At 43.1% G+C, this 20,670-nt stretch overlaps 1 protein-coding gene across 4 annotated transcripts in view; it reads right to left on the bottom strand.

Moving 5' to 3' along the window:
* The window catches only part of NRF1 (nuclear respiratory factor 1), a 129,132-nt gene extending 120,114 nt beyond the window's left edge, over window positions 1–9,018 (bottom strand). For 3 of the 4 annotated variants that reach the window (XM_070423883.1, XM_070423886.1, XM_070423888.1), the window contains exon 1: window positions 8,942–9,018. The gene's annotated coding sequence lies outside the window, so the exon portion shown is untranslated. The remainder of the gene's footprint in view (window positions 1–8,941) is intronic. The other variant, XM_070423884.1, reaches the window with a different exon arrangement.
* Window positions 9,019–20,670: the final 11,652 nt, after the last annotated feature.

Below are 20,670 nucleotides of genomic sequence, written 5' to 3'. Positions count from 1 at the left end.
TGCGGACTGAAAGGTTCCAGGTTCGATTCCGGTCAAGGGCATGTACCTGAGTTGCGAGCACATCCCCAATAGGAGATGTGCAGGAGGCAGCTGATCAATGTTTCTCTCTCATCAATGTTTCTAGCTCCCTATCTCTCTCCCTTCCTCTTTGTAAAAAATCAATAAAATATATTTTAAAAAAAAAAAAAGTTTCAGAGCAAAATAGATGTATCAAATATCCTTAGACTTTACTGTTTCAAAACAGTATGCATAGTATTACTATATGTTAGCATATACAGTATGCATATATATTGCATGTGTATGCACACATGTGCATACATGTATACTTAGGGAAATATCCAAATCCACACATATTAAAATATTATTTGGATGGATATTAAAATATTCTTAATTATTTGGATGGTAGAATTATGATTATTTTTAATTTTTTTCTGTTTTCCTACAATGAACACATATACATGCCTTTTTAAGAAGAAAATATCTTTATTGTTTAACATGTCATAACAACAGACTCAAAATTTTAGAAGGAATTTTTATTTACAAGAAGCTTTAAATACTATTTCTGTCCTCTTCATTTTTCAAATAGAGAAACAGACCCAACGAGGATAAGTGACTTACCTGCCCAAAATCTGATAGTGAATCCTCAGGGTCATAATTCTATTATCCATACTTATTTCTCTGATTACAAAGTTAATGCGTTTTCATAAAAATAATTTGAAAAGTAATGAAAGGTACAAGAAAGAAATAAAAATCACCAAGACACATAAACCAAAGATAACCTTTAATATTGAAGGGGTTGTTTGTTTTCTTTCTAAAATGTTTCACTATAATAAGAATATATAATACAGTTTCAATGTGGGGGAAACTTTCAAAATATAGAGCCAAAAATTAAGGGAGACAAAATTTTTTTAAGCTGTCACATAATTGGTGATAGAATTTATTTTTTTTTAAAGAATAGTTTATTGATTTTTAGACAGAGGAACAGAAACATCGATGTGAGAGCATAACATCAATAGCTGCCTCTGCACACCCCACTACCACCCGCTACTCGGGTGGAGCCAGCAACCCAGGCATGTGCCCTTGACCGGAATCCAACCAGCAACCTTTGCTGCACAGGACAACCCCCAATCAACTAAACCATATGGGCCAGGGCAGAATTATTTTTTCTTTCGACTTAGTACCCGAAGCCAGCTTTACATCCAGATACTAGTTCTATGAGGGTGTTTTTACTTAGCAAACCTCGGTTACGTCTTAACTTGTGGGCTACTTTTATAAGGAAGAGCTATTACAAAGAATTTTATTTCGTAATCATTTAATGAAAGACAAAGGACCAGGAGGTGGAAAAGAGTTTAGGGGGATAAAAGGTGATGGACAGAGGCTTGACTTGGGGTGATGAACACACAATACAGTGTACTGATGCTGTTTTGGGGAATTGTGTGCCTGAAACCTGTATAATTTTGTTAACCAGTGTCACCCCAATAAATTCAACAAAAAGGAAAAAGAAAAATAAAGTGAATAAAGGAAAAGAGAATACTCTAGTTCTATTTAGGGATCTTCTTTGTAGATTTAGTGAATGTAAAGATAATCCACAAACACAAGCTAATTACAAGTGATATAACACAAATTTTCTATGTTAAGATCACCCAATATATTTATTCAAATCATTCTTGAATTACCAATACTTTTACAGGATATCATATAAAACATTATCAATTGGCATTAATTATAGAAAAAAAAACACATGGGTTATAAGCAAATATATTTACAAAAACAAAATCATAAATAAGTTACTAAACCACCATTAACTCAGTTAACAAGACATTTAAAAATACCGTAGCTTTTTTCATTTTATCTCAACCTTTTAAAATTTACTTTCCATATATCTTATAATGCACATAAATGTATTAATACAGAAGTATATTAACATCATTTATAAATAAATGTGATTCACAATGTGTGCTCAAAATTTTACTTGTAAGGGTGACAATCAGAAGTTGGAAATCACTGCCCCAGAATATAGGGCTTAGCTGACAAACCTGTCTAATTAAATTTCAAAGATCCAGAGATCAGAGTAAGCAAATAAAAATGACCAATTATCCAAAATTTCAGAATGGAATATTCTGGAAATCAAGTTCTAGAATGGAACATTATGAAATAATTTGGTTAAATTTCTAGAGTTTATTAATGACAAGAAATGTGAGCAATTTGTTAGCATTAAATCATCTTAGATCTCAAAGCACTCCATAATTGTCATATTTCAGAAAGACCCTATAACAGAGACCATGGTCTTTCATTTCATGGTCAGAAAAATTAAGCAAGGAGAGAATAAATTTCTGGCCCAAGAACACTAGATTAAAACATTTGTACTTTTTTTAAAATTTCCAAAGTATAAGCAACTCCCAACTAAAAATGAATTTTTGAGCACAATCTATTAGCTTTCTTTCAAAACTCACTTTCTCTTTAAAACAATGGTAACTTGATCCCCCACAAAGTCTATTGTATATAGTGCATGAATAGACAGCCATGTACTAGTTGAATCCTGGAATATTAACAAAACAAAACAAAAAAACATACAAAAAAGAGTCCAGAAGACTTGGCAAAATTCTAAAATTGGTTAAGCTTTGCTTTGGCCTTCCACCTTCCTTCTGGTGCTACTACTCCTAACTCCTAGAGCTGCTTCATACCTTCCCAAAGTTCCTCACCTGAAACACCCACTCAAAATTTCTTTCCCTTGATTTAACACAACCAACGCTTGACTTAATCACTAACATTACTGAAAAGGCCCCTGACATGTGTGTGTGTCTCAAGAATCTTTTGAGCCTGGCCGGTGTGGCTCAGTGGTTGAGCGTCAACCTATGAACCAGGAGGTCATGGTTTTGATTCCTGGTCAGGGTACATGCCCGGGTTGGGGGCTCGATCCCCAGTTGGGGCGTGCAGGAGTCAGCAAATCAATGATTCTCTCTCATCATTGATATTTCTCTCTCTCTCCTCTCCCTTCCTCTCTAAAATCAATGAAAATATATTTTTTTAAAAAGAAGAAGAATCCTTTGAGAATCTCTTTCTTGACCCTCTAACCAGAAAAATCACATAGGCACACACAAAAACTGTTCATACAATTTCAAGAGATCAGGATCATAGGGCCAAAATATATCCATAAACCCTAGAACTATAAAACCCAGGTCAAAACCCCTGCACATAACTGGAAATAATATAAAACCTTGTCCTAGCTGGTTTGACTCAATAGATAAGAGCGTCGGCCTTTGGACTGAAGGGTCCTGGGTTCAATTCTGGTCAAGGGCACATGCCCGGATTGTGGGCTCTATCCCCAGGAGGGGGCGGGCAAGAGGCAGCCAATCAATGATTCTCTCTTATCATTGATGTTTCTCTCTCTCTCTCCCTCTCCCTTCCTCTCTGAAGTCAATAAAAATATATTAAACTAATAATAATAATATAAAACCTCAAAACCTTTCAAGAGGAATCTGTATTTTAAGAGACTATAAACTCAAACATTCTATACCATGTACTCAAATATATAAACTCTAATTGTTAGAATTTAAGTCCTTTCTCAGTGATTTTATCCTAATTCCCATGAAACGAGAGGACTGGACTTATTTCTAAGCATGGATCCTCTATTAAATTGGATTTTATAGGTCCTACACCTATATTCAATGATGCTCTAGAGATATATTGTTTTTCATGATTCTTGGCAAGTCAATAAATACATATATACATACAGGAGTGGACAAAAGTAGTTTTACAGTTATGAGTATGCAAAAGTTTATTCTTGTATTTTTATTCATTCTTGTATTATATATTTTTCCACATAAACAACCATAAACCTACTTCTGCCCACCCCATACATATGTATGTATGTATATATATATACATACACACACATTCAGAAAATGTCTTTTAACTCTTGATTACTACATCCAGTTTTTATCCCAATGAGCTCTGTAGTAGACTGCTCAATTTCACTTTGCTAAATTCCCTAATAAAATTCCTTTAATCTCTAGCCTCAGCTTCTTCAACACACACCAATTATCTTTACCCATTCCGCTTCAACTTCCCTCAAAAGGCTCTTCATCTACTTGACCCTTACATGTAGGTGCTCCACGAGGTTTCCTTTAGTCTTTTCCTCACTCTTGATATTACACTCTTTTGCAGTATGTATTTACACTGGCATTATGCTAATGAATACAAATCTCTCTTTTTTTTAATAAAGGCATCATCATCTATTCACCAACTAAAATCTTTTAACTCACCCCATGCTCTTCCCAATCAAGTCAACTTCATCAGCTTCATTTTCCACTACTCCCTATGTACTGCAAAATCTACTTGCTATTTCTCAGACTATCAATGCCCTTCCTCAAGCCTCTTTTCCATCAGTAATACTGCCACTCACCCTTCAAAGTCATACTTCAACATCCCCTACATGAAAAGTCTTCCCTAGCCTCACTTATTCTCCCTGCATCACACCCATGCCTTCCCAGAGGGAATTCCTCCCTCCCTCAATAATCCACGCCACTCTTTCAGATCTCAACAAATTGTATTATAGTTAGTTGGGCCTTCAATCTTTCTCCCCTACTAGACAAGGTCCATGGTTTATTTGTTATTCTAGCACCTAGCACATGCCTGGAATATTGCATGTCTTTAATCAATGTCTGGTGAATGAAGGGCAAAACTCCAAAGTAAGGACACACTTAAGGTTATTTCTCAATGGTGGGTACACCTCATCCTCTTTTGAACATAAAATGAGGATTAAGTCCCCTAGTCCGCTCCTCATTTCTAGTCCACTGCTTAGTTGTAAGCAATGTTTCATAAGGACATTTCCTCACTTCCTCTTGTTCTTCGTAGGTTTAGCTGCCAGACTAACCACATTAGCATTCAGTACCAGCAACAAAACACTCTCCAAGTTCTGAAATGCAAAGACTGTACCAACAGTAAATTACAAGCTCTTTTTTGAAATGGTCTTAACGCTTATGCATACAAAGCTCATTCTTCATGATTCTGAAAAACACTTGGCAATTTATCCAACAGGCACTACTTAAGAGTTAAGAAAATGTTCACTTAAACTGTCAGCCAAACTTTTCACATTTGCAACCACAGAAATCAGCATGCATGAATTAATCTAAATATTACACTTACATACTAAGTACATTATAGTGGACAGTCTAAATCACCAACTGATGACCCATACAAAAGTAGCTCCTTGAGCTTTTCAAACCAATGTATCTCCTAAATTCCAGTGATCATCCCAATCTATAAAACTAGATTATTTTGCCAGTATCAGTTACTCTTTCCCCCTCAAACTTTAGACACACACACACACACACACACACACACACACTCACACACGGCTTCCTTAAGAAATATTATCTGGTTCAAGAGCAGTTTAAGGCAGGTTATGAGATCTGGAATTCTGGAGATGTGGCCAGTTTATCTTCTAAGTGATTGCCATTCATACAATACAGATTTGCCTCAAGGGAACACAAATATTTTAAGTCTGTCTGAACTGTCCCCTAATTGTTTTTTCTTTTTTTGTCTTTTAAAAATATACTAAAATATCTCTATAAAGTTGCAATTCTGACTTTTCTTTAGTTCACATTAATATTCACATTTTAGGACATTGTCGGTGTACAGGCGACATGATGAAAAGGGAAAAAATAAAACTTTTTTGAAGCTTTGGTAGTTAACTAAACTGCAATGAGTGGGATCGAAAATAAATTAGCCTAATTCTGAACTGCACTTCAGAAAAAAGTATATATTCCAAGGTATATATAAGCCACTTATTTTCCTTGAGCAGTCAAAAATTAATTTGCTAAGCTGTGTCCATATTACATCAAAATAACCAGACAAAGCTTTTGTTACTCCAGGATTAAAAGTTTCCAAATAGTTGAATGTTGCTGTAATCTTCTGGAAACACCTGAAATTGATTTGTTTCACCTCTTTTTACTATTTCTCTTCCAGCCTGTTCATTTTAGTACAAAACTGATGGATAAAAATACTAACTGAAAAACCAAGAAAGTGGATAATCTACCCCTAGCAAATAAGGAACTATGATACATAAGGCACAAAAATTAACATGTCTCTAAAGCAGCAAAAAATACTGATTGTACTTAGTCTAAATAAAATATTTCTAAAATAAACTTAACAAGTGGGTTTCTTTTCCACTGCTGTTTTACTAAGCATTCATGGAAAATTATATTTGGATAAGCTCAGACTAAAAACACTAGCCTTAGCTCTCAAGGAAAACATGAAAGAACAGAGAAAATGTCCTTTAGTATAGAACATTTTCTGAAATGTTTTTTTACAAAGTCAAAGATGATATTTGTAAAGCTGACTTTCCAAATACTATTTATACATGTATTAATAAGCATCACGCAGAATTACACAAACATCTAAATTCAAGTATCACATTTCCAGCCCCAGACAGAATACATGGAAATGCTTCAGGTAGACACTTCTGACACTCACTCAACAACCCACAGTGGAACTGAGTGGATGAACAGGGCTCACCTAAGATATGACAGAAACTGAACTATGCAATCATTTCCTGTTCTCCAGAGGGCTGGAGGGTGTGCTTCTAAAGACCTTCCAGAAACCAAAATATCAGCACGCCTTTTCAAATATTTGTGAAAAAAAAACTTAACTTCAATAATTACTGTTCATCATTATTATTCCCCAAGTAAGAGGTATAAAAAATTAATCCCAGACCCCACAGAGCTTAAATTTCCCTTAAAACAGTCACCCACTTGTGATTATTTCAGATAAAATACTTTTGAAGACAACCCAATGGTGTGACTGAACCTACAGGCAATGCAAATTCATGGGAAGTTGGTCTTCAGCACCCTAGCAAAATCATTAAATTAAAAAACTGTACACTTTTTGGTTCCATTGAAATATACATGAATTGGGAGGTAAACCTGAAATCCTTTCTCCTTTAATCCCTTCTATATCTGAACAAGGGCTTTCATTACCTTCTACTCCTATAGTTACTTTCCTAAGTCCAGAAGCTAAATTTCCATAAACCTAGTAAGAAAACTATTTCCGTGAAAACTCCTGGCTTGGGTATAAGAAAAAAAAAATTTTTCCCTAAGTGAGAATATGACCACTGACTACTAGCAAAAAAGTCATTTTCCCTCATGGAAGCTGAGTTTGAGATAGGGGTTGTGGGAGGAAGGTGCCATGAAATCACAGGACTCTAAATAAGGATGCTGTCAGAAGAAAAAAATAAGTCCCTTGACACAAAAATTCTGCACACAATTTAGGGCCCAAGTCAAGAATAAGAATACTACATTACATGTGATAACTGTACGCTTGCTTTTGCACTCGATAAAATAAGGAAATTACACTCAGATGTAGACACAGAACTAGTCATATTTTCCCTCCCTTATAGGATAACACGTCAAGAACTTTCAAACACAATCACAGGGAGTCGGGTCACTACTGAATAACACACACACACACACAGCATCTTCAAGATCCTCTCTCCCTTTTCCAGTCCCTTACTGTTCACGGACAAAGGAAAATGAATTTTTTAAAAGAGTAGGCAGAGATGAAATGAGAAAAGGATCCCTGTGGCCGCAGATGACGCCCTGGGACAAAGTTGACAGGTTCACTCACACTACCTTTCACCCTAAGAGCTCCCAACGCACTGTCTCTACACACTAAGAAAATGCGCATTTTGCTCTGACCACAGAAATACTTAAGCACAACCGACACTCGCTCTAAAAGCAAGCAAGTAATATATTCAACTCTAATGCTTGGAAAAAAGTGATGGAGGCCAGGCAACAGCTCCTCCAACTGGCTGGAGCACAGTTACCGCTGGAAGCCCTAAAAATATTAAGAATTGTTAGACAGCTTCCAAGTTCTGGTGAGCACAGAGAGGTGCACGGCAGAAACTTCGGGGCCAGCCACGACGACACAACAGGTGAGAGAGGCGATGGACACCGCTGCACGGTGGGGTAGGTGACACGCAGGGACCAACCCCGGAGGCCCCCGAAAGGCCGGGAAGATGGTGTCAGCATCATGCACACGACCGTCCGGAGCCCCGGTCCGTCCAGCGGCAAAGGGTCGCTTCCTTCCGACGGCCGCGCCACTCCCCGGTCCCGCACCCGCACCCAGGGGACCACCACCCCCGGCAGAGAAGAGCCGCGGTTCCTCCCGGGGCAGCATGTCAGCCGTGGAGGAAAGCATCATGTCGCTCCTTCTGTCTGCATACAAAAGGACTTTGCGCCCTCCTCCTCGAACTGCCGCCGCCGCCGCCGCCCGAGCCGCCTTCTAACTTGCAAGAAGGTGGGCAGCGCGCCATGTTCCGGCGTCCCCCGTCTACCTGGGCCACCAGCCCACGCCGCCCCGGCGGGAGGGAAGCAGCGGAGGCCGCCCCGGGAGCCGCCTCCTTCCCCGCCGGAGACAGCGGCTCCCGCGCCCGAGTCGGCCCAGCCCGCCGCGCCGCCCGCGGCCCAGACCCAGGAAGGGCCCCGGGGGGCGAGCCAAGAGCCGCGGCTCCGGTCCCGCGCAGCCCGCCCACCTCCTGTTCCCCGGCCCGGCGCGCTCTCCCGGGCCTCCCGCTCCCGAGCCCGCGGCAAGGCCGGGCCCGGGCCCCGGGTTCCACGCCGGAGAGGAGGCCGCGGCCCCGAGAGCCTGGGGCGGCGAGGGAGGCCGGAACCCCGGGGCTCTCGGGCGGGCAGCGCCTCCCTCCCGGGCCCGCCAGGACGCCTGGGGCCTAGTGCGGCCTGCGCATCCTCGGAGTGGCGGTTTGACGGGGCCGGGCCGGGGCCCCCCGCCCCAGGCAGGCCGAAGGCGGCGGGGGCCCAGGCCCGGAGCCGGGGGCGGCAGGGTGCCGGCTGCGGGGCGGGCCGGCCGGCCGGCGGGCGGGCGGCGTGTTGCGGCTGCGCCGGGGCTGAAATAGCTGGAGATTGCGCGGTAGGGCACTCACCTCAGAGCGGCTGCGCTACCGTGGGCCTGCGCCGTGGAGACTGCGACCGCGCCGGCTCCTCGCAGCCTCCTGCCACCAGCGGCAATGGCGAGCGCTGCCGCCTCTGCCGCCGCCGAGGGGGAGGGGAGGGAGGGGAGCACGCACGCGACGCACGGGCTCGGCTTCCCCGCCCGGCGGCCGCCATGATGGGGAGGTCGGCGTTTCCTTGGCGGGCTCGGCCCGGAGGGGCCCCGGGGCGTAGGGTCTCCGCAGCTCCCCGCGGGCTCCCCACGCTCACCTTGCGCTTCAGAGGGTTGGATGGGGTGGCGGCCACGAAAGCAAATGGATTAGTCCAACGCGGACGCCCCGGGAGAAGGGGCGCGGGCCGCCCAAGATGGTTGCTGGTCTGGAAATCGTAACATTTCTCGCCGCACACCCGGGGAATGAGGGCTCCTGAAGGGGCACAGACGCTCGGAAAGGGGTTTCCCTGCGCTCTTCGCGCTGCCTGCCGCTCGCATCCTCACCCGCTCTCTGCAAGGACCTTAGCTTCCCCATCTCAAACCCTCCCCAGGTGTTGAAAAGCAGACGTTTTTGTGCAAAGCAATAGATTCATCTATTCGCTCATTCATTCATTGGGCGAACGTTTCTAGCGGACACTTTCTGTGCCAAGAATTTTTCTGGGTTTCGCCGCAGATGCACCGGTTAGGTCACAGCGGTTCTCAACCTGTGGGTCGCGACCCCTTTGGGGGTCGAACGACTCTAAGACCATCGGAAAACACATATATAATTACATATTATTTTTGTGATTAATCACTAGGCTTTCATTATGTTCCATTTGTAACAATGAAATGGGGGGTCACCACAACATGAGGAACTGTATTGAAGGGTGGCGGCATTAGGAAGGTTGAGAACCACTGGGTTAGGAAGACGAACCCCTCGCTCTTGAGCTGGAGGGAGGGAGGCCAAAGCAAGGGGGACCCCAAGCAGGTGCCCGCGAAGCAGGGAGCCGTGCACAGCAGGAGAGCAATGGAGTTTCGGAGACTTCTTAGAAGTGGTTTTGTTGTTCTTTGTTTTTTAAAAGTGTGGTCGGGAGACTGACTACCTGAATCGTAACCCTTAACCCTTCGCCTGATTTAAGTGTAAATCCTGGGCCCCCATTGGTGTCTCCAGAACCTTGGCTGCTCGTGCAGGAACCTCATTATTCGCACCGCCCTCTATCCATCCCCTCACACCTTCTCCTGGTTGTTCTCATGGCACCATCGTGTAAGAACCATTGCCTAGGGAATTGCTAAATATCCAAAGGGTGTCAGAAAACAGCTCCACACAATTAGAAAACTTTAATTTTCTTTATTTTTAAAAATATATATTTGTATTGATTTCAGAGAAGAAGGGAGAGAGAAACATCAATGATGAGAAAGAATCTATGCCGGCCAGGCAGGAAACTTTCATTTTCAACAAAATGAAACATCTCTAAAAATGGAATGTCTTGCCCTAGCCGGTTTGGCTCAGTGGATAGAGCGTCGGCCTATGGACTAAAGGGTCCATAAATCAATAAAAATAAATTTAAAAAAATAAAAACGGAATGTCTTTTTATTCAGCGATTTCTAAGAAAGTGACTTGAGTGTCACCACCTACCACCCAGGGACTCAGGTCAGAAACCTAGGCATGATGATCCAATACTCCTTTCTCTCTCCCTCAAGTCCCCATCATCAATTAGATTTTTAAAACTGTCCTTCCTTGTCATTTCTTAACTTGGCTCAAGATTCTATCAGTCCTCATCAAGATACTGCAGAAAACTCTTCCTGGTCTCCCTGCTATAGGAATTGCCTTCTCCAATCCATTCTACACCCTATAGCTTGATTGTTGTGGGAGGTTTTTTGTTTGTTTGTTTTTAAGTAAATCTTGTCATTTCCTTGCTTAACAGGCTTATAAGATCCCATTACCCATAAGTTAGAGTCTAAAATTCTTTGAGGTGACTTCAAGGCTCTTCATGACCTCATCCGATGCTGCCAGCTCTGACATCATCTGTCGCAGACTTCTCCACCAGGACAGCCAAACTCGGAAGCTCTCAGGTCATACAACACAGGAAGTTCTTCCACCTCACAACTTTTGCAAGGGCTGCTCTCTGCACACAACTTTCTTTACTTTTTTTTTTTAATATATATTTTTATTTCAGAGAGGAAGGGGGAGGGAGAGAGAGATAGAAACATCAATGATAAGAGAGAACCATTGACCAGCTGCCTCCTGCACGCCCCACACTGGGCATGGAGCCCGCAACCCGGGCATGTGACCTGAGTGGGAATCAAACAGTGACCTGGTTCATAGGTTGACACTCAACCACTGAGCATACTGGCCAGGCAGAATCTTTTTTATATCACTTCTCAGTTCAATTCAACACAGATTTGGTACACTACCAAGTATGAAGTACCTGGTGCTTTGGATACAGTGGGAAACATGGACACTGTGAGAGAGGCTGATTAATGCTCCTCCAAATCAGCTGGAATACACTAAACCCCCAAATAACTGCTTCACTTACAACACTGTTAATAAATTTCCCTAAACATGCCAAACAGCATTTTAAACATAACATTTTCACCTTATTTTTAAATACTGTATTTAAATATCTGAACTGACAAACAAAACCTCTTTATATAAATAATAACAGCAACTGACTTATTGAACATTCACTAAAAGTCAGGCACTGTTGCAAACTCTTGTACGAACTCATAATTCTCTCACAACAATCTCATGAAATAGGTATTATACTCATTTCACAGGTGAGAAAACAGGTACAAGAAGTTTAAGTTACTTGCTCTTAGTCATCTCTCTAGCAAATAGTGATTAATCTAGTGATTCTTAGAAATCTAATATAGGAAACAAGTATAGTGAATGTTAGATTCTCTAAATGCTATTTGCAAACTAGTAGAATTCTCTAATACAAGTCTAAGATTAATTAATTATATATTTTTCATTGGAATCACAAGGCTAATTTGTCAGATTCTCTAACAATAAATTCTCTAAATTTTACATTGAAAATACCTAATTGCACAGAATATTAACAAAGTTAACACAAAAATATGGATACTATGGATTTGACATTTTCATCATTCTCATATTAAATTCTGAACCTTCTTAGGATTCAATGACATTAACTATTGAGGTTACTGTCTCAAGCCGAGACTGGGCTTACCTTTGCAAGAGAAGGGGGACTCCTGTCTCAGCAGGCTGAGGTTGTCTTTTGTCAGAGATTTTTGACCAACATGTATGAGAGAGATTCTTCTGCCATCGCTGTGAACACACCAACTCCCTTTTATATGATGTGTGTCAACAGGGTTCTCCCAGAGCCCACCCTACACATTAGATTCCTGTGATGCCTCACCTAGTTCTTTCTGGACCTGTTGATTAGATTACCTGGCAGGGAAAATCCTGGTAACTGCCTGGGTTCATTCCCCTCTTGATTAGATCCAAATGATCTCTTTATTGGGTGACTATATATATATTTTTAAATATATTTCTTTATTGATTTCAGAGAGAAAGGGAGAAGGAGAGAGAGATAGAAACATCAATGATGAGAGAGAATCATTGATCGGCTGCCTCCTCGGGATTGAGGCAGAAACCCAGGCATGTGCCCTTGGCCGGAATCGAACCTGGGACCCTTCAGTCCACAGGCTGATGCTCTATCCACTGAACCAAGCCGGTTAGGGCTGGGTGACTACATTTGATGTCATTTTCCTATTCTTGCCTTGTCTGGCATAATCCCAAGTCATTCTAATGATTGGGGGGAAAAAAAAGTATGTTGAGCCAGACTGTAGAGGGTCATAAAGACCTCTTTAAAAATTGGTTCTCATGCCGAACCGGTTTGGCTCAGTGGATAGAGCGTCGGCCTGCGGACTGAAAGGTTCCGGGTTCGATTCCGGTCAAGGGCATGTACCTGGCTTGCGGGCACATCCCCAGTAGGAGATGTGCAGGAGGCAGCTAATCGATGTTTCTAACTCTCTATCTCTCTCCCTTCCTCTCTGTAAAAAATCAATAAAATATATTTTTTAAAAAAAATTGGTTCTTAACTCAGAAGGCAACAGATAGCTTTTGACAATTTTGAGTAAAGCACGAACAAGATCAGATTAGTGTAGATTCACCATGAATCCAAATTTGAGTTGAGCCACTGGTCCCTAGAGGGCACTCAAGGCTTCCCCCTTAGAGTGGAGTCAGGATAGTGAGCAAAAAATTTCATCCCACCCCCACCCCCTCAAAGGAAAAAAAGCTTGCTAAAATTGGAGAATACAGAGTAAGTTACATTGTCTAGGGATTGAGCCTTTGCAAAGTAAAAGATTCAGCACGAGTGAGTGCAGCCTCCCTCCCATCTTCACCAAGTTTTGAGTGGTAACAAGTGCTGCCCTGTCTCTACTCTGATGCACCTCAGCCAGCATCCTCTCTTTTCCTCTCGAGAGGTTGCTAGCCCCTGGGGCTACTGCCCACCTGTGAAGACTTGGGACAGCCCCGATCTTTGGGCAAAAAGTCTGCAGATTAGTCTTTCTCTTCAGTTTCTCTGGTAAGAGTGGCTTTTTGTCCCACTAGAGCAGGGGTGGGCAAACTTTTTGACTCGAGGGCCACAATGGGTTCTTAAACTGGACCAGAGGGCCGGAACAAAAGCATGGATGGAGTATTTGTGTGAACTAATATAAATTCAAAGTAAACATCATTACATAAAAGGGTACGGTCTTTTTTTTTTTTTTTAGTTTTATTCATTTCAAACGGGCCGGATCCGGCCTGGGGGCCGTAGTTTGCCCACGACTGCACTAGAGAGTAAGATTCTAAGACTCATATTTGGGTACGGATGAGAGAGAATAGGCAGAGACATCTAGAGTCCAGACTATCTTTCCTGACTTGTACATTGTGGTTTGAGCTAATAATACCCAGCTAATAATAAAGTTCTATTTTGCCTGTTTGGGTCATTGTTCCCTATACATGTATTTCCCCTGGGGACCTCATGGGAAGAGGAGATGTCTGGCCAAGCCAGGATTCAGGCATTCTCAGATCCCTAACCAAATATCTTCTTAATACCACTTACTATCAGTCCTTGGAAGACATGCTGAATTCCCTAATGGACCAGAATTAGGCTGGAGATGGCTAAAAGAAATGAAAAAAAAAAAAAAAAAAAAGACCAGTGAAGGAAAATTCAAGTAACTGATGAGGTATTTAAGGACTAGGAGGGCAAAGGTCAGAAGTAATTCCAACGTTTTAAGAACTAAATGACAAAAGACGGTGGTATCATTGATAGTCATCTAAAGGAACAGCCAATTTAGGTGCAATGTTTGGTTTCAGACTGATTGAGTGACGGGTGGCAACGGGGAAGCCACGTGTTTCAGAAGATTACTCTGGGCACAGTCAGCAGCATGGAATGAAGGTGGGGACGGCTGAGGCTGAGCAATCGACATGAGTGCAAACTGATGGAACAGATATTTGTACAGCTCTGAGAGTGAGGGCCTCCCTAAGCTTTGCACCTTAGGTGCCTTGCTAAGTTCACCCCACTTCTGGCCCTGGTTATAATGAGGGTCAGGAGGACTTCATTGAAAGATAGTCTCTAAGCTGAACCTCAGGGTAGGAAGGATTGGGTTTAATAGCAAGGTCATCTACCTCCAGGTGAAATAATATAGAAAATACTCCCGTGAGATCTCACAAGGGCTGCTCGAGGGTGATCAGACTCTTGAATATGACATAAGAACATGAAGGAAGAGGGAGCATGTTGGGCCCAAGTTCCTCTGCCATGGACCTGACCTCTTTGGACGCTGGAAATTGGAAAAAAGACACGAGCAGGCATAGGTGGATAGTTTATTGCATACAAAGCAGCCACAACCGGCTGGTCAGTGGCACCTTTATACTCACTCACACAAAAGAGGCCTGTGGCAATTAGTGACATCTGTGTTACATTAACATAAGTAGGTCACCCTAATGGTTTGGCTCAGTGGATAGAGCATTAGCCTTTGGACTGAAGGGTCCGAGGTTCAATTCCAGTCAAGGGCACATGCCTGGGTTGCAGGCTCAATCCCTTGCAGGAGGCGTGCAAGAGGCAGGTGATCAATGATTCTCTCTCATCAGTGATGTTTCTATCTCTCTCTCCCTCACCCTCTCCCTCTCTCTTTCTCTCTGAAATCAATAAAAAAATATAAAAAACAAAAGAAATATATAAGTAGGTTATATAGGGGTGTGCCCATGTAGTACATATAGGGAGGGGAAAGGATATTATACAAACAAAGAAATTAAAGCACAGTAAGTCAATAGACTCAGCATTCATTCAATCCAGATGTTTACTTATTTTTATTTTTTTTATTCTCACCCAAGGATATTTTTCCATTGATTTTTAGGGAGAGTGGAAGAGAGAAGGAAAGACAGAGAGAAACATCAATGTGAGAGAAACACATCGGTTCATTGCCTCCTGCACGAGCCCCGACCAGGACCTGGGCCAAGGAGGAGCTTGACCAAAATTGAACTCGGGACCCTTTGGTCTGTAGGCCGAAGCTCTATCCACTGATCATAACCAGCTAGGGTGAATCAGATGTTTATTGACAGTCCTCTACATACCAGGCATGTTCCTAGGCTCAAGATACATGGAGGTAAACAAAGTGCAAGAGGCAGGTGATCAATGATTCTCTCTCATCAGTGATGTTTCTATCTCTCTCTCCCTCACCCTCTCCCTCTCTCTTTCTCTCTGAAATCAATAAAAAGATATAAAAAACAAAAGAAATATATAAGTAGGTTATATAGGGGTGTGCCCATGTAGTACATATAGGGAGGGGAAAGGATATTATACAAACAAAGAAATTAAAGCACAAAAAATACATAGCCCTGGCAGTGTTTCTCAGTGGTTAGAGCGTTGACCCATACACGGAAGGGTTGCCAGTTGGATCCCTGGTCCCAGTGGGGCGCGTGTGGGAGACAACCAATAGATGTGTCTCTCTCACATCAATGTCCTTTTCTCTCTCTCTTCCCCTCCCTCCCTTCCACTCTCTCTCTAAAAAAAAAAAAATCAATTGAAAAAAATATCCTCAGGTTTAACAACAATTATATATTATCAACTCTGGCTGGGTGGCTCAGTTGGTTGGAGCATTGTCCGTACACCAAAAGGTTTGGGGTTCATTCTTGGTCAGGGCACATACCTAGGTTGCAGGTTGGATCCCTGTTGGGGCGGGTGCAGGTACAGAAGGCAGAAAGTCGACGTTTCTCTCTCTCTCTCTCTCTCATCAATGGGCCCTTGGGGGAGGATTAATAAAAGAAAGAAAGCAGCTCAGGGAGGATTATATTCTGATAATGGGAAAAGCGAGCGCAAAGGCCCTGAGGCAGGGGTGCACTCAGTATGGTTGAATGTTTAAAGAACCAGGGAGGCCCAGCCAGCATGGCTCAGTGGTTGAGTGTCAACCTATTGAGAGAAGTTAGCTTGACATGCAGGCAGATAGGACAGGGGTCCAGTGGAAAACAAAGGCAGGTGGAACATAGGCAGGGGCAGACAGGGCAGTTTGAGCAGGAACCAACCAAGCAGAAATAATAAAATGTTTCTAGACTCAAAGCAGGAGGCATGGGAAACCAAGGGAGGACTTGCAACAATAAGGTGTGCTGACACAGAAACAGAGAACGTTCCGGTTATTGCTGGGCAAGAACAATGAGGAAATCAAGCAGGTGACGACACAGATAGATACAGAAGCTGGCTTGTAGCAAATATATACCCCTGGTCTACAAGGCTTCACCAGGCAGCCCATTATTGGGCCCCCTCCCCATGCAGGGAGTCTGAATCTGCTTGTAATAAATTTTCCACATTTTTGCTTAAATCTTCTGGTCCATGGAGCTTATTCTGTGGTGTGGAAGGACATGATCTGGGAAAAACCCTCAGCTCACCATTCTGGTTATCACTATGAATCAGGAGGTCATGGTTTGATTCCCGGTCAGGGCACATGCCTAGGCTGTGGGCTCCATCACAGTGTGGGGTGTGCAGGAGGCAGCCAATCAATGATTCTCTCTCATCATTGATGTTTCTATCTCTCGTTCCCTCTTCCTTCCTCTCTGAAATCAATAAAATATATTTTTTTAAAAAGTAAAAAGAACCAGAGAGGTCACTGATGCTGGAGGAGAGGGATGAAGAAAGAAACAGCAGGGGGAAGACGGAGCCAGGGGCCAATCCTATAGAACTCTGTAGAATGTGGCAAAGACTTGAATGATTTGTTATCATAATAAAGTACACACTGAATATTGACTTTTAAATATACATATATTTTATTGATTTCAGAGAGGTGGGGAGAGGGAGAGAGAGATAGAAACATCAAGGATGAGAGGTAATCATCGATTGGCTGCCTCCTGCAGGCCCTCTACTGGGGATGGAGAGCCCGAAACCCAGGCATGTGCCCTGACAGGAAATTGAACAGTGACCTCCTGGTTCTTAGGTCTACGCTAACCACTGAACACGCCAGCCAGGCTGAATATTGATTTAACTCCAAGTTATGACACGAGGATGGAGGTTGTGCCAAACTGTCAGATCTTCATCTACCATAATAAAAAGTCAATAGATAACATCTAAAATTAGTAAACCAAAAAATATAAGAATAAGCATATTATTTGGAAATATGGAGATAACTACCAGAAGAAACATCTAAAAGAGGTTGGCTCCAGAGAGGACCCTGGCTGGGTGGCAAGGAGACCATTGTTTATTGTTATAAACCTTTTAGTATAATGTACTTAAAAAAAAATCCTCACCTAAGATATGTGTGTTTTTTTAAAATTAATTTGAGAGAGAGAGAGAGAGAGAAAGAGAGAGAGGGAGAGATGTAAGAGAGAAACATGGATCTGTTGCCTCTTGTACGAACCTCCACTGAGGATCAAATCCAAAACCTAGGTATGTGCCCCAATCAGGAATTGAACCCACAACCGTCTGGTGCATGGGACAACACTCCAACCAACCAGGCCACCTGGCCAGGGCAGGATAAAGTATTCTTGACAACCACGTGCCATATTGCTTTGACAGGACAGAAAGAACCCAGGTCCTAGTTTCACAGGCAATGACGACAGGGATGACCTCCTATTTGGCTAAAGCCTGGCCCTCTGTGACTGTCACCCATTGGCCTGGTGCAGCTGTGTGGCAAGTCCAGGAACAGCTCCCCCTCCCATGCTGGTCCCAGGCCATCAGGTATGTGAGGCAGATCTCCCCGGAAACTGAGGCGGCCCAGCTGCTGTGACTTCCTCACCAGACAAGGATTCCACATAGAACCAACTCAACTCAGTGATAAGCGGCAGCCACAGCTGGGGGCTATGATAAGGGCTGAGAAACCCTTATCGTAGGTTTTGAACTTAAAAGCAAACCGACCCAGGCATTCGTAGGCAGCCTCACAATGCAGTGGCCCACATTGAGTGGGAGAAGTTGGGAGAGAAGAGAACTGACATTCACTGCGTATCCACTATGCTCTAGGGCAGTGTCGGCAAACTCATTAGTCAACAGAGCCAAATATCAACAGTACAAAGACTGAAATTTCTTTTGAGAGCCAAATTTTTTAAACTTAAACTATATAGGTAGGTACATTGTTATTAACTTAACAAGAGGCCTGTTGCACGAAAAGATTCATGCAATAGGCCTTCCCTTCCCCTGGCTGCCGGCACTGGTTTTCCTCCGGCACCTGGGACCCAGGCCTTGGCTGCGGCCGGAGCCGCCTTCAGTCTTGGCTGCTCTGGCTGGAGCCACCTTCAGTCTTTTTTTTTTTTTTTTAAATAAATCTTTATTGTTCAGATTATTACATTTGTTCCTCTTTTTCCCCCCATAACTCCCCTCCTCCCAGTTCCCACCCCACCCTCCGCCCTCACTCCCCACCCACTGTCCTCATCCATAGGTGCACCATTTTTGTCCAGTCTCTTCCTGCACCCCCCACATCCCTTTCCCCGCCCCCCAAGAATAGTCAGTCCATTCCTTTTCTATGTCCCTGATTCTATTATAATCACCAGTTCATACTGTTCATCAGATTATATATTCACTTGATTCTTAGATTCACTTGTTGATAGATATGTATTTGTTGTTCATAGTTTGTATCTTTACCTTTTTCTTCTTCTTCTTCTTCTTCTTAAAGGATACCTTTCAGCATTTCATATAATACTGGTTTGGTGGTGATGAACTCCTTTAGCTTTTCCTTATCTGTGAAGCTCTTTATCTGACCTTCAATTCTGAATGATAGCTTTGCTGGATAAAGTAATCTTGGTTGTAGGTTCTTGGTATTCATCACTTTGAATATTTCTTGCCACTCCCTTCTGGCCTGCAAAGTTTCTGTTGAGAAATCAGCTGACAGTCGTATGGGTATTACCTTGTAGGTAACTGAGTTTCTTTCTCTTGCTGCTTTTGAGATTCTCTCTTTGTCTTTTGCTCTTGTCATTTTAATGATGATGTGTCTTGGTGTGGTCCTCTTTGGATTCCCTTTGTTTGGGGTTCTCTGCGCTTCCTGGACTTGTAAGTCTATTTCTTTCACCAGGTAGGGGAAGTTTTCTGTCATTATTTCTTCAAATAGGTTTTCAATATCTTGCTCTCTCTCATCTTCTGGCACCCCTATAATTCGGATGTTGGTACGCTTGAAACTGTCCCAGAGGCTCCTTACACTATCTTCGTATTTTTGGGTTCTTTTTTCATTTTGCTTTTCCGGTTGGGTGTTTTTTGCTTCTTCGCATTTCAAATCTTTGACTTGATTCTTGCGCTCCTTGGTCTGCTGTTGGGAGTCTGTATAATATTCTTTATTTCAGTCAGTGTATGCTTAATTTCTAGTTGGTTCTTTATCACAACATCAAGGGTCTCATTAGATTTCTTGAGGATCTCACTATATTTATCAGCAGTCTCACCAGTCTTTTTGAGGGCCTTACTAAATTTATCGGCGGCTTCTAGATAGTTCTTGAGAGACCTTAAAAGTGTGGTTTTGAAAAAAAAAAAGTGTGGTTTTGAACTCTATATCCTCCATTTCTGATATTTGTGTCCTGTTTCTTTGTCTCTGCATTTTTTATGCTTTCTTGGTGCACCCCCTAGTGGTCTTTGTGCGCAGTCTTATTGTAGTTAAGCCTTGATTGTTGTAGGTAATACTGGGGGGGGGGGGGGGGGCAATTTGACCTCCAGGCCAACTGGCTGTGAGAATCAGCTGTGTCTGCAGTGGGAGAATTTCTGTCCTCTAGGGAGGTGTTAATCTAGCGCTATCCGGCAAATGCCTCTGTGCAGGGCTTGGGTGGGGCGGGTCCCACAGGATCAACAGGGCGGGCAGAGGGACCAGTTATGGCTGCTCTCAGTCCCATCCCCAGAGGCTCTGCTTCTCAGTGTCCCAGCAACTGCTGCAAACCTCAGAGAGAAAGCTGCCCTCGAGTTCCGACTGATGCCAGACAGTCCCGCTTCTCCCGTATGAGTCTGGGTCCCTAGACACTCGCCCGGATGTGGAGCTCAGAGTCTGAGACTCCCTCCCAATTGAAACAGATAACCTCACCCTCAGCCGCCAGCCCACTCCGCACGCACCTCTGCACCTTAGTATTTCACTTCTGCACTGCGCCTCCTCTGAGCCTCGGTATGCTTTTCTCTTTCCTTCTAGTTGTAGAATTTCCACTCAGCCAGCCTTCCTGTGGTTCTGGGTGATGTCCGCTCCGTCTTTTAGTTGTATTTTTGAAGTGGTTGTGCGAGACAGCAATCTCCGGTGTTTACCTATGCCGCCATCTTGGTTCTCCTCACGCCTTCAGTCTTTACTCCACCGCTTCGCACC

This window comes from Myotis yumanensis, unplaced genomic scaffold (assembly GCF_028538775.1).
Source record: "Myotis yumanensis isolate MYYU_CA2020_CCGP unplaced genomic scaffold, mMyoYum1.0.hap1 SCAF_9, whole genome shotgun sequence".
NCBI classification, from domain to species: domain Eukaryota; kingdom Metazoa; phylum Chordata; class Mammalia; order Chiroptera; family Vespertilionidae; genus Myotis; species Myotis yumanensis.
The sequence above is the reverse complement of the archived record's forward strand: the minus strand, read 5'-3'. Positions and strand labels throughout refer to the sequence as shown.